This window comes from Gopherus flavomarginatus, chromosome 13 (assembly GCF_025201925.1).
Source record: "Gopherus flavomarginatus isolate rGopFla2 chromosome 13, rGopFla2.mat.asm, whole genome shotgun sequence".
Classification (NCBI taxonomy): domain Eukaryota; kingdom Metazoa; phylum Chordata; order Testudines; family Testudinidae; genus Gopherus; species Gopherus flavomarginatus.
In genome coordinates this window covers 8,261,472-8,274,779 of record NC_066629.1, presented here as the reverse complement: position 1 = coordinate 8,274,779, position 13,308 = coordinate 8,261,472, and positions in this window count along the sequence as shown.

Sequence of the window (13,308 nt, the reverse complement as noted above, 5' to 3'; positions counted from 1 at the left end):
GGAATACAGCGCCCTGCCCCAGCTGGAACGGTCGCTCCCCAGGGCCCTTGCAGAGCTGAGGAGGGAACCCAGCGCCCCGCCCTCACTGGAACGGCCGCTTCGCGTTCCCCTCACAGAGCTGGGGAAGGATGACAGCGCCCCGTCCCTGCAGGAACGTCTGCTCCCCAGTCTCCTCGCAGAGCCGGGGAGGGAAGGCAGCGCCCCGCCCACGCTGGGATGGCGGCTGTGCAGTCCCCTCGCAGAGGTGGGCAGGGAAGGCAGCCCCCCGCCCCCACAGGAACGACCGCTCCACAGTCCCCTCGCAAGCTGGGAGGGGAACCCAGAGCCCCACCCCCGCTGGAACAGCCGCTCCCCAGGCCCCTCGAAGAGCTGGGGAGAGAACCCAGTGCCCCACCCCCACAGGAACGTCCCCTGCCCAGTCCCCTCGCAGTGCTGGGGAGCGAACCCAGCACCCTACTCTCACTGGAACGGATCTCCGCATTCCCCTCGCTGAGCTGGGGAGGGAAGGCAGTGCCCCGCCTCCACTGGAACGGCCGCTTCCCAATCCCCTCGCGGAGCTGGAAGGGAACCCAGCGCCCCACCCCCGCTGGAATGGCCACGCCCCAGTCCCCCAGCAGAGCTGGGGAGGGAAACCAGCACCCTACCCACGCTGGAACGGCCGATCCCCAGTCCCCTGACAGAGCTGGGAGGGGAACCCAGTACCTGGCTCCCGCAGGAATGGCCACTGCCCAGTTTTCTGGCAGAGCTGAGCAGGGAACCCAGCGCTTTGCCCCTGCAGGAACGGCCGCTCCCCAGTCCCCTGGCAGAGATGGGGAGGGAACCCCGCACTTGCAGGAACGGCCACTCCCCAGTCCCCTTGCATAGCTGGAGAGGGAACGCAGAGCCCCACCACAACAGGAAAGGCCGCTCCTCAGTCCCGTCATAGAGCTGGAGAGGGAAGGCAGCACCCCGCCCCCGCAGGAGTGGCCGCTCCCCAGTCCATTGGCAGAGCTGGGGAGGAAACCCAGTGTCCCGCTCCTGCTCGAACAGCTGCTACCCAGTCCCATCGCAGAGCAGGGGAAGGAAGTCAGTGCCCCGCCTCCGCTGAGACACCCGCTCCCCAGTCTCCTTGCAGAGCTATGAACGGAAGGCAGCGCCCCACCCCCGCTGGAACAGGCTCTCCCCAGTCCTCTCGCAGAACTGGGGACGAAGGGAAGCACCCTGCCCCCACAGGAACGGCCACTCCCCAGTCCCGTCGCAGAGCCTGGAAGGGAACCCAATGCCCCGCTCCCACAGGAACGGCCGGTCCCCAGCCCCTGGCAAAGCTGTGGAGGGAAGCCAGCGCCCCACCTCAGCTTTTACAGCAACTCCCCAGTCCCCTCCCAACCATTGGGGTGATCTGTAGAGGTATCCCTCTTTGGGGAAGCTGAGGAACTTGCTGGCCACAGTGCTGAAAACCCCCTTGGGGAAGGCTGCAGAGACAGAGTCCTGCGGGAGAAGGGATTCCTGTACCGGGAATGGGCTCCCCAATGGGAGTAGAACTGGGGGGAATCGAGAGGCAGCTGGTGATGTCCCAGGAATCCACAGGGTTCTTCCCTTTCGAGCTGCTGGACGGGAGGAGAGTGAGGGGACCCCTGAACCTGGAAGGGAAGGATTGGGAGGAGAAAGGGGAAGACCCCCTGGGGGATCTCTTCCCTGAGGTGGGACTCAATCTCCCCGTCAGGAGTTCCCTGTTCAGAGTCACTGGGAAAGCAGCCCAGAAGCTGAAAAGAGAGGTCAAGGACATGCTGCCTTTAAATGTGATCCAGCCATTTTACAGCCCATGGGCCTCACCCGTGGGGCTGATCCCCAAGGGAGACAGGATGATCTGGTTTAGTGGGGACTATCGAAAGCTTAAAGCCATCGCAGTGTCCAATGCATACCCCATCCCTAGGCCTGGGGAGATTCTAGACAAGCTGAGGGGAATGGAGAACATGGCCCTGGCATACTATGACATGTGTGTCTTTAGCCAGACCTGGGAGGAACAGGTGTCCCAGGTGAAGAGGGGGCTGGGCTGCCTCAAGGAGGCAGGACTGACGGTAAAAGCTGAAAAGTATAAGGTGGGCACGGCAGAGGTGTTGAATCTGGGCCAACAGGTGGGGAGCGGCTGCCCAAAAGCAAAGCTGGCCAAAAGCCAAGAGGGGGGGCTCTTAACCAAGAGAACCCGAATGGCAGCCCAGAGTGCTGGTGTCATAAACAGATAAGAAAAGTTAATAGCACAGAAGTACTTTATATCTCTTTGACTGTAAAGGGTTAACAAGAACAGTGAGCCTGGCTGTCACCTGACCAGAGGACCAATCAGAGGACAGGATACTTTCAAATCTTGAGGGAGGGAAGTTTTGGGGCTGTGCTGTTAGTTTTGGTTGTTGTTCAATCTGGGGGCTCAGAGGGACCAGATGTGCAACCAGGTTTCTCTCCAATATCTCCAATACAGGCTCTTATAAGTTCAGACGAGTGAGTACTAGGTAGATAAAGCGAGTTAGGCTTATGGTTGTTTTCTTTATTTGCAAATGTGCATTTGGCTGAAAGGAGTTTAATTGCGTATTTGACTGAAAGGAGTTCAAATTTGTATTTTTGCTGAAAGGATTTTATTTGTACTTGAACACTTAGGCTGGGAGGGTGTTCCCAGTGCCGGTAGCTAAAAAACCCTGTACCTATTCCATCTTAAATTTACAAAGATAACTTTTAACTGTTTTTTCTTTCTTTAATTAAAAGCTTTTCTTGTTTAAGAACCTAATTGTTTTTTTATTCTGGTGAGACCCCAGGGGACTGGGTCTGGATTCACCAGGGAATTGGTGGGGATAAAGGAGGGAAGTGGGAGAGAAAGGCTAATTTCTCTCTGTGCCAGGATTACTTTCTCTCAGAAAGAGTCTGGGAGGGGGAAAGAGAAGGAGGGAGGAAGGTGAATTGTCCTCTCTGTTTTGTGATTCAAGGAGTTTGAATCACACAGTGATCTTCCAGGGTAACCCAGGGAGAGGAAGCCTGGGAGAGGCAACGGTGAGGGAAAGGGTTTACTTTCCTTGTGTTGAGATCCAGAGGGACTGGGTCTTGGGGGTCCCCGGGCAAGGTTTTGGGGGGACCAGAGTGTACCAGGCACTGGAATTCCTGGTTGGTGGCAGCGCTACAAGTACTAAGCTGGTAACGAAGCTTAGAGGAATTCATGCTGGTACCCCATCTTTTGGACGCTAAGGTTCAGAGTGGGGAATTGTACCATGACAGCTGGGAAAAGACTCAATCCCAGTTTGAACCCCAGGGGTATTGGGGTGGCAAAAGTGTTCGGGCTGCATAATCCTTCCCACGTGCGACCTGCGAGTGCCATCAAGCACACCTGACCTAAGATCCCTCCTGCTGATCACCGCCCCTTGCAGAACCCCCCCCTCGCCAGCACCTCTCAAACCTCCCTCGCTCATTCCTTCCCCCTGCAGAGACCCCCCAGCCAGCCCCTCTCAGATCCCCCGTTCATCCCCTCCCCTGCAGAAAACTCACAGACAGTGCCTCTCAGACCACTGCCCCTCAGCACCTTCCCGCAAACTCTCGTGTCCCGCACCCTCCCCCGCGTGTCCCACCTCTCCCTGGTCCACCTCGCCCCCCACTCCATCTGCGTCCAAGTGCCCCCCATCCCATGTCCCACCCCCCCGGCCCTGTGATGTGCCCCCTGCCTGCGTCCGACCTGCCCCATTGCCCTGTGACTTGCCCAACCCCAGGGTCCAACCGCCTCCCGACCCACATCCCGCCCCTTCAGGTCCAACCACCCCGCATCCCACAACCCAAGATCCGATCGGCCCCTGCGTCCCGCCCCCCCCTCGCATCTGATCGTCCCCTGCTCCCCCTGTCCTGATCTACACTCCCTTCACGTACCTTGTATCACGGACTCACAGATCGTGCCAACCCATGGCCTTGTATGGTCTGTGGGGTGTGTCACTTTCAGTGACACAGCCCTTCTCGAGGGTCCACTCTCACTCTGGATCAGGCCCCTCCACATCATGGAGCCGCACCTCTCTGAGCCTTAGCACGTCTGTCTCTGCTGTGGGCCCCCTCAGGGAGTCCACACGCTCTGGACCCCCCGGGCCTCCTCACCCCCGAAGGGGTTGATACCTCCTGTTCTCTAGCCCAGAGTGACTTTCAGCCAGCATAAAACAGGAGGGTTTATTGAGAGTTGAACCCAGCACAGGAAACTCTCAGGGTCTCAAGCCTGGCCTCCCTCAGCCCAACACATCCCAGTCTCCCTGCAGCCAAGTGGTGTGACGAACTGGGACTGTTCTTACTGTGATCTGTGAATACTGTGTTGGTGCCTCAGTGTCCCCATGGCAGTTCTTAAGTATCTAGCAAACCAAAGGGCCAGTTCACCGAAAATGCCTGGCACTCTGTCTCCTAGCCACTGATGGCCTGGGCCCCTCCTCTGCAAAGATGCCAGCTGAAAGTGTTGGAGACAAAGGGATCAGGTGACCTCCTGGCCCGGAAAAAGCAATTGAGAGAGGAGGAGGGGCTGAAGAGTGTTTGGCAGTCTGGATCTGGCTGGGGGAGGAAGGGAAGGATAGACAGTGCTCTGACCCCCCACCCCAAATGGGGCTGTGGTGCTCCTGGGGCCCCAAGATGGACCTAACTGGGGAGATCCTGTTGTCTGGGCCTGCAAGACCTGTCTTGGACTGTGTTCCTGGCATCGAAATAAACCTTCTGCTTTACTGGCTGGCTGAGAGTCCTGGTGAATAGCAGGAAAAGGGGTGCAGGGCCCCAACTCCTCCACACTCCGTGACAACTGGTGGCAGCCGTGGGATTTACTACACTCCGTAGACGGCGCTTCCTGCAGTAACTGACTGGGGAGCAGTAAAACAAAGGAGGACTGACAAGGACCAGGTGGGCTGAAGAGTCAGAGAGAGACGGGGTCAGGGGGTGATTAACCCTTGGGAGTGTGTGACCAGAGAGAAGGACTTTGCAGTAACAGGGTCCCCCGGGGGGATTGCAGGAGCGGTCCAAGGGGCAGAGGAGTTTGCAGCTCAACCCTGGCAGAGAGGGGGTGACCGAAAAGAGGGCTGGTGCACGAGAGGTCTCCCTGGAACTGGTGGAAGCTGAGAGCACAGGCCGGCGAGTTGCCAGCAGGAAGATTTATGCTAAGCGCCTTTTGAAAGACCTGGTGGAGCTGTGGAAGCAGAGGGGGCTGTGCATTGGGATGTTCACCAAAGAGCAGCTAATTGCCCAGCTGGAGGAGAAGGATCGCTTGGGTGAACGGAGCTTGGTCCATGAGGGAAGCTGCCCAGCGGACACAGCGTGGGCCCTGGGGCCTGACATGGCTGGGAGGGGCCAGACTGCTGCCGAGAACCCCTGAGACCCTTCCCACCTATACCGAGGAAAGAGGTTAGGGGAAGCCCAGTGAATACCGAGGGCATCCTGACCCCGGTGGCCAGCAGGGGATCGTCCCGGCGGAGCTCCCCGTCCTTGGAATGGATGTGGAGGGAACATGACAGGGAGCTGAGACAAGAAGAGCTTGAGTTAAGGAGGTAAGAACTGAAGGAGTGGGAGAATCAGTGTAAACATGAGGAGAACCAGCGCCAGAATGAGCGGGAGGAGAAGGAGATCCAGCGTAAGCATGAGCGGGAGCTGGACTGGCTGAGGAGCAGTGGGGCCCTGGCTGTGGCGAGTGAGTGGGGACCCAAGCCTACAAAGAGCTTTGATAAGTGCTTCCTGGCTCGGCGTAAGGAGGGGGAGGACATAGACACCTTCCTGACGGCCTTTGAGAATGCCTGCGAGATGCACAGGGTTGACCCTGCAGACAGGATCCCATTTCTCACTCGTTTACTGGACTCCACAGCCGTGGAGATGTACAGCTGAAGAAAGGGGCGGAGGCAGGGGACTATGAACTGTTCAAACAGGCCCTGCTCGGCGAGTTTGGGCTGACTCTGAGATGTACTGGAAAATGTTCCAGAGTCAGCGTAAAACCTGTGAGGTCACATACCTACAACTGGTCAACCGGGAGCAGGGGTACGCCCGCAAGTGGACAGCTGGGGCCTAAACTAAAGAGGACCTGCTTGACCTATTCACACTGGAGCACCTGTACAAGCAGTGCCTGTCTGACCTGAGGCTGTGGTTAATGGACCAGAAGCCGGAGAACCCATAGCACGCAGGCCAGCTGGCCGAACAATTTGTGGACAGTCGGTCAGGGGATAACAGAGAGGAGTCTTGAAAGAGCAGGCCTGCCTCAACGCAGAGAGAGAGTCACCATGGGACCTCCCAGCAGAGCCTATGGAGGAGCTCCACCAAAAGGGAACATCCAGCCTCAGGTCCATCTGTCCCACTCGAGGGGACCCACGAGACATGGGCTGCTATCACTGTGGCCAACGAGGCCACATACCGGCCCAGTGCCCCAAGCTCAGGGACAGACCGAGCAGACCCAACCCGCAGAGGGTTGACTGGGTAAAGACCCAGTCAGATGAGGGGCAACATTCCCAGGAAAGGGGGGCTGGCAGTGTACCACCGGTGAAAGAGGGAGGAGGTCCCCAGGTCAGCTCCTCTGGGGGGCTGGATGCTCCAGGCTCTGAGTTTTTGGTTTACAGGGTGGGAGAGGGGCTGCCCTTCCGGAGAAAGTGCCTTGTTTCCCTGGAGGTAGATGGGAGGAAGGTCACAAGGACACGGGCGCAGAGGTGATGATGGCCCGGCCCGAGGTGCTGGCCTCAGATCAGATGGTGCCCGACACCTACCTGACCCTGATGGGTGTGGGCAGGACCCCATTTGAGGTGGCCGTGGTGAGGGTACACCTGAAATGGGGGGCCAAGGAGGGCCCCAAGGACATAGGGGTACACCCACATTTCCCCACGGAGGTGTTAATGGGGGGGACCTGGAGCTCTGGCCAAGCAACGCCCAGGGTTCCCTGGTTGTGACCCGTAGTTAGAGTCGGCACAGGACACAGCGCCCGGACAACGGGGAAAGTACTGTGCCCTAGGCGCAGGACCCTAACCTGGTGGAGAGGGAACGCCCAGGGACACGGCTCAGAGAGGCTACGACCTCAGACCCAGCCGACGAGAGAGAGCAGGTCCCCATCCCTGTCCCAGCTGCTGAGTTCCAGGGCCAGTTGCAGAAAGATCCCTCCTTGCGGAGGCCAAGGGACCTGGATAACCTCAATGCGGTACAGTCCATGAGGAAAGTTTCAAGGAGAGGTTCCTGTGGGAGAGGTGGCTTCCGTGTCCAGCTCTGGGAGGGGCGTGGGGAGTGGCGGTTCCAGCAGGGGTGGAGTGTGGCATCCCTCCCCAGCTCTGTGGGGGGTCTGGGGAGTGGCGTTTCGAGTGGGGGCGGGGTGCTGGCTTCCCTCCCCAGCTCTGGGAGGGGAACGGAAAGTGGTGGTTCCAGCAGGGGAAGGGCGCTGGATTCCCTCCCTAACTCTGCGGGGGAGTGGGAAGTGGCGGTTTGAGTGGGGGCGGGGCACTGGCTTCCCTCCCCAGCTCTGGGAGGGGCATGGGGTGTGGCCGCTCGAATGGGGTCGGGGCGCTGGCTTCCCTCTCCAGCTCTGGGACAAGCCTGTGGAGTTGCGGTTCCAGTGGGGGTGGAGTGCTGGTTTCCCTCCCCAGCTCTGGGAAGGGAGTGGGGAATGGCAGTTCCAGCGGGGGTGGGGCGCTGGCTTCCCTTTCCAGCTCTGGGAGGGGCCTGGGGAGTGACGATTTGAGCGGGAGAAGGGGTCGTTGCCTTCTCTCCCCATCTCTGGCAGGGCCTGAGGAGTGGCAGTTCAAGAGGGGAAGGGGCATTGCCTTCCCTCCCCAGCTCTGGATGGGGACTGAGGAGTGGCGGCTCCAGCGGAGGTGGGGCGCTGGCTTCCCTCCCCAGCTCTGGGAGGGGAGCGGGGAGTGGCAGTTGCAGCGGGGGTTGGGGGGCTGGCTTCCCTCCCGAGCTCTGGGAGGGGCGTGAGGTGTGGCCACTCGAGTGGGGGCGGGATGCTGGCTTCCCTCCCCAGCTGTGGGAGGGACCTAGGGAGTGGCAGTTGAAGTGAGGGCAGGCAGCGAGCTCGTTGCTTTGGTCACAGCCTCAGAGCCAGCGTGAACCCCCTCTCCAGTGTGCAGGGGAGGGAGCATCTCTCCCTCCCACTCAGCCCCAGGGGGCTGGTTACAGGTAGGCAGGTATCCGGAGCCCAGCAGCCCCTCCCCCCGCCAGCCACAACATTTGCATTTTCACTGACCATTTCCATCTTACTCAATTGGTTCCCTGGATTTGAATTCAAATCCTCGACTGTTACAGGAGCAGGGCCTGGATCCTGTCCCAGAGAGACACAGTCACCCCCCAATGGGGCCTCCCAGCCCATATCCTGGAGAACCCCAACGACCAGCCAGCCAGACCCCTCCTGGGTCCGCACAGGGATCCGGGCCATAGACAGGACTCATAGACTCATAGACTCATAGGTCAGAAGGGACCAATATGATCATCTAGTCTGACCTCCTGCACAAGGCAGGCCACAGAACCCCGCCCATCCAATTTTATAACAACCCCTAACCCAGGACTGAGTTATTGAAATCCTCAAAATTGGTTTGAAGACCTCAAGCTGCAAAGAATCCACCAGCAAGTGACCCGTGCCCCACGCTGCAGGGGAAGTCGAAAAACCTCCAGGGCCCCTGCCAATTCGCCCTGGAGGAAAATTCCTTCCCGACCCCAAATATGGCGATCAGCTAAACCCTGAGCATGTGGGCAAGACTCACCAGCCAGCACCCAAGAAAGTATTCTCTGCAGTAACTCAGTTCCCATCCCATTCAACATCTCCCCGCAGACCATTGAGCAGACCTATCTGGTGATAATCCAAGATCAATTGCCCAAATTAACGATCCTATCATAACATCCCCTCCATATACTTATCAAGCTTTCTCTTAAAGCCAGAAAAGTCTTTTGCCCCTACTACTTCCCTCGGAAGGCTGTTCCAGAACTTCACTCCCCTAATGGTTAGAAACCTTCATCTAATTTCAAGTCTAAACTTCCTAATATCCAGTTTATACCCGTTCGTCCTCGTGCCTACATTAGTACTAAACTTAAATAATTCCTCTCCCTCCCTAACGTTAACCCCCCTGATATATTTATATAGAGCAAGCATATCCCCCCGCAGCCTTCTCTTGGCCAGGCTAAACAAGTCAAGCTCTTTGAGTCTCCTTTCATAAGGCAGTTTTTCCATTCATCGGATCATCCTAGTAGCCCATCTCTGAACCTGTTCCAGTTTGAATTCATCCTTCTTGAACATGGGACACCAGAACTGCACACAGTATTCCAGATGGGGTCTCACCAACGCCTTATATAACGGTACTAACACCTCCTTATCCTTGCTGGAAATACCCCGCCTGATGCATCCCAAAATCGCATTTGCTTTTTTAACAGCTGTATCACATTGGCGACTCATAGTCATCCTGCTATCAACCAATACCCCAAGGTCCTTCTCCTCCTCTGTCGCTTCCAACTGATGCGCCCCCAACGTATATCTAAAATTCTTATTATTAATTCCTAAGTGCATGACCTTGCACTTTTCACTATTGTATTTCATCCTATTTCTATTACTCCAGTTCACAAGATGATTCAGATCTTCCTGAATAGTATCCCTGTCCTTCTCCGTGTTAGCAATACCCCCCAGCTTTGTGTCATCCGCAAACTTTATTAGCACATTCCCGCTCTTTGTGCCAAGGTCAGTAATAAAAAGGTTAAATAAGATCGGTCCCAAAACCGATCCTTGAGGGACTCCACTAGTGACCTCCTTCCAGCCTGACAGTTCACCTTTCAATACGACCCGCTGGAGTCTCCCCTTTAACCAGTTCCTTATCCACCTTACAACTTTCATATTCATCCCCATCTTTTCCAATTTAACTAACAGTTCCCCATGCGGAACCGTGTCAAACGCCTTATTGAAATCTAGGTAAATTATATCTACCGCATTTCCTTCACCCCAGGGACCGTCACCCAGGTCCCACAGCCCCTCAGCATCTGCGGCTGCACCACCACAGTTCTCTCTGTCCCAGGGTCTTGCCACCCCGGGCATGTTTCCCCACTGACCCTTGGGCAGCCCCCTATGTCTCTCTGCTCCACCATTCCAAGTCCATGCTGCTGCTGCTTCTCCTGCAGCTTTTCCTCAGGCTCTTGCTCTCTCTCACGATCCTCTCACACTCTCAGGCTCTGCTCCCATCCCATACATCTCCGATCCTCTGATGGGGAACCCAGTCATGAAAACCATCATCTGGTTGGGCACCAGATTCTCGGGGATGCCTGGCTGCTGCTCCAGCTGCTCCCAGATCCTCTTGTAGCCCCATCTGGGTCAGGAATCTGCTCCTCAGAGCAGTCCTTCTCCTCCAACTGCACGATTAACTGTGCCTTGGTGAACTTCCCCATGTGTAACCCTCTCTTTGTGCACAGGATCACAATGTCCTTCTCAAGGAGATGGTGATAGGCCATCACTTCACCGTTCCCAAGTGGCTCTGGACTCACAGGCCTGTGTGCTCTTGACTCCCCCATGGTTTCCAGGAAGAACCCCTGGTGTGCCAGCCCTTCTCATGGTCACCACCTCTTTGCCAGGGTCGAGCTGCCGACTCCTCCGTCCCTGGAATTGCTCCTGCCATTCCCAGGGGAACCCTGCTACTGCAAAAATCCTCCCTCCCAGGGCAGAGTGGCAAGCTCCTCCGCTACTGAGACTGCTCGCTGCAGTGCTCAGGGGGACCCTTTTACTCCAACAGTCCTTCTCGCTGGTCACACACTCCCAGAGGTTAACTACCCTCTGAAACCGTCCCTCTCTGAGCCTTCAGCACACCTGATCCTCATTATCCCCCCTTTGTTTTACTACTCCCCAGTCACTTACTGCAAGCAGCACCATTCACGGGGTGCAGTACATCCTGCCCCTGCCACCAGTTGTCACGGAATCAGCCAGGTTCACTGAGCTTCTTAACCCTTTACAGGTAAAAGAGACATTAACCCTTAAATGTCTGTTTATGACAGGACGGAAGCCAGCACCCTACCCACGTTGGAACTGCCCTTCCCCTGTCCCCTGTCCCCTCCCACAGTTGGGTCGGGAACACAGCGCCCCACCCCTGCAGGAACGGCCGCTCCCCAGTCCCCTCGCAGAGCTGGGGAGGAAACCCAGCGCCCAACCCCCGGAGGAGCGGCCGCTCCCTAGTCCCTTCGCATAGCTGGGAAGGGAACCCAGCACCCTGACTTCGCAGGAACGACAGCTGCGCAGTCCCCTCGCAGAGCAGGGAGGGGAACCCAGCACCAGCCCCCGCTGGAACGGCCACTCCTCAGTCCCTTCACAGAGCTGGGAGGGGAACCGAGCACCCCGGCCCCGCAGGAACGACTGATCCCCAGTCCCCTTGCAGAGCTGGGGAGGGAACCCAGCGCCCACCACCGCTGGAACGGCCGCTCCCCAGTCCCCTCACAGAGCTGGGAGGGGAACCGAGTGCCCCGCCCCCAAAGGAACAGCTGCTCCCCACCCCTCACAGAGCTGGGGAGGGAACCCTGCACCCCGCCCCCGCTGGAACGGCCACTCCCCAGTCCCATCGCAGAGCTGGGAAGGGAACTCAGCGCCCCACCCTTGCAGGAACGACAGCTGCCCAGTCCCTCACAGAGCAGGGAGGGGAACCCAGCGCCCCGCCCCCGCAGGAATGGCCGCTCCCCTGTCCCCTTGCAGAGCCGAGGTGGGAAGGCAGACCCCCACCCCCACAGGAATGTCTACTCCCCAGTCCGCTCGCAGAGCTGGGCAGCGACCTAGCGCCCTGCCTGTCACGGAGTGCGGGGGAGTCCGGTCCTGCACCCCTCTTCCTGGACTCACAGTGACTCTCAGCCAGCCAGTAAAACAGAAGGTTTATTGGACAACAGGAATGCAGGTTACAGCAGAGCTTGGAGGCACAACCAGGACCACTCAATCTATTTCTTCTGGGTGTTCAGGGTGCTTGGATCCCAGCTTGGGAAACCCTGAATTCCAACCACCCAGCCCAAAACAGAAACTGAACTGCCCTTCCTCCAGCCGGCCGATTCCTTTGTCCAGCTTCGCGGGAAAAGGTGCAGACACCCTCCCCCTGTACCTGGCTCAGGTTACAGGCTTAAAAATCCTGTCCCTTACCTAATGTCCTCCCCAGCTCTCCCATCCCCCACACAGACAGTCCCTACTACATCACATCTCTCCCCCCTTCGAGACTGAACTCAGTGGAGTCACTCTGCCCAGTGACCTGAGGAAGTTCAGGGCCCCCTTTCCGGGACAACACGTCTGCTATCAGGTTGGCACTTCCCTTCACTTCATAGTCCTGCAGGAGCAGGCTCCACCTCAGGAGCTTGACGTTGGCTCCTTTCATCAGGTGCAGCCAGGTCAGGGGAGAGCGATCGGTGTACATGGTGAAGTGTCGCCCAAAGAGATATGGCTCTAGTTTCTTAAGGGCCCACACCATGGCCAGGCATTCCTTCTCGATGGCTGCGTAGTTCTGCTCCCGGGATAGCAACGTCTTGTTCAGGTACATGATGGGGTGTCTCTCCCCCTTTTCATCCTCCTGCATTAGCACCACCCCTAGTCCCGTGTCTGAGGCGTCAGTGAACACTATAAAGTGCTTGTCGAAATCTGGGTTTGCCAGAACTGGGCCACTAACCAGAGCCTCCTTCAGCGCCTGGAGAGCCTGCTGGCACTGTTCTGTCCAGACCACCTTGTCTGGCTTCCCCTTCTTGCACAGCTCAGTGATGGGGGCGGTTATGGGCCTAAAGTGGTGCACGAACCTTCGATAGTACCCCACCAGGCCTGGACCTGCTTTTTGGTTTGGGGAGCAGGTCAGTCTCCGATCACCTCCACCTTGGCTGGTTCTGGCTTTCGGCAGCCACTCCCCATCCGATGGCCCAGGTAAGATACTTCAGCCATCACCACCTTACACTTCTCAGCCTTTACGGTTAACCCAGCCTCTCGGAGTTGGTCCAGCACTCCTTTAACCTAGGACACGTGGTCCTCCCAGGTCCGGCTAAAGACGCAGATGTTGGCAATATACGCCACAGTAAAACTCTCCATCCCCCTCAGTAGCTGTTCTACCAGGCGCTGGAAGGTGGCCAGCACTCCCTTGAGGCCGAAGGGCAGGGTCAGAAACTCATAGAGCCCCAGAGGGCTGATAAAGGCCAATTTCAGCCTGGCACCTGCGTCCAGCGGCACTTGCCAGTAGCCCTTTGTCAGATCCATGGTTGTGAGGTACCGAGCGCCTCCCAGCTTGTCTAGGAGCTCATCAGGCCTAGGCATGGGTTTGGCAACATATATGGTGATGACATTGAGCTTTCAATAGTCTACACAGGACCGGATAGACCCATCCTTTTTGAGGACCAGCATCA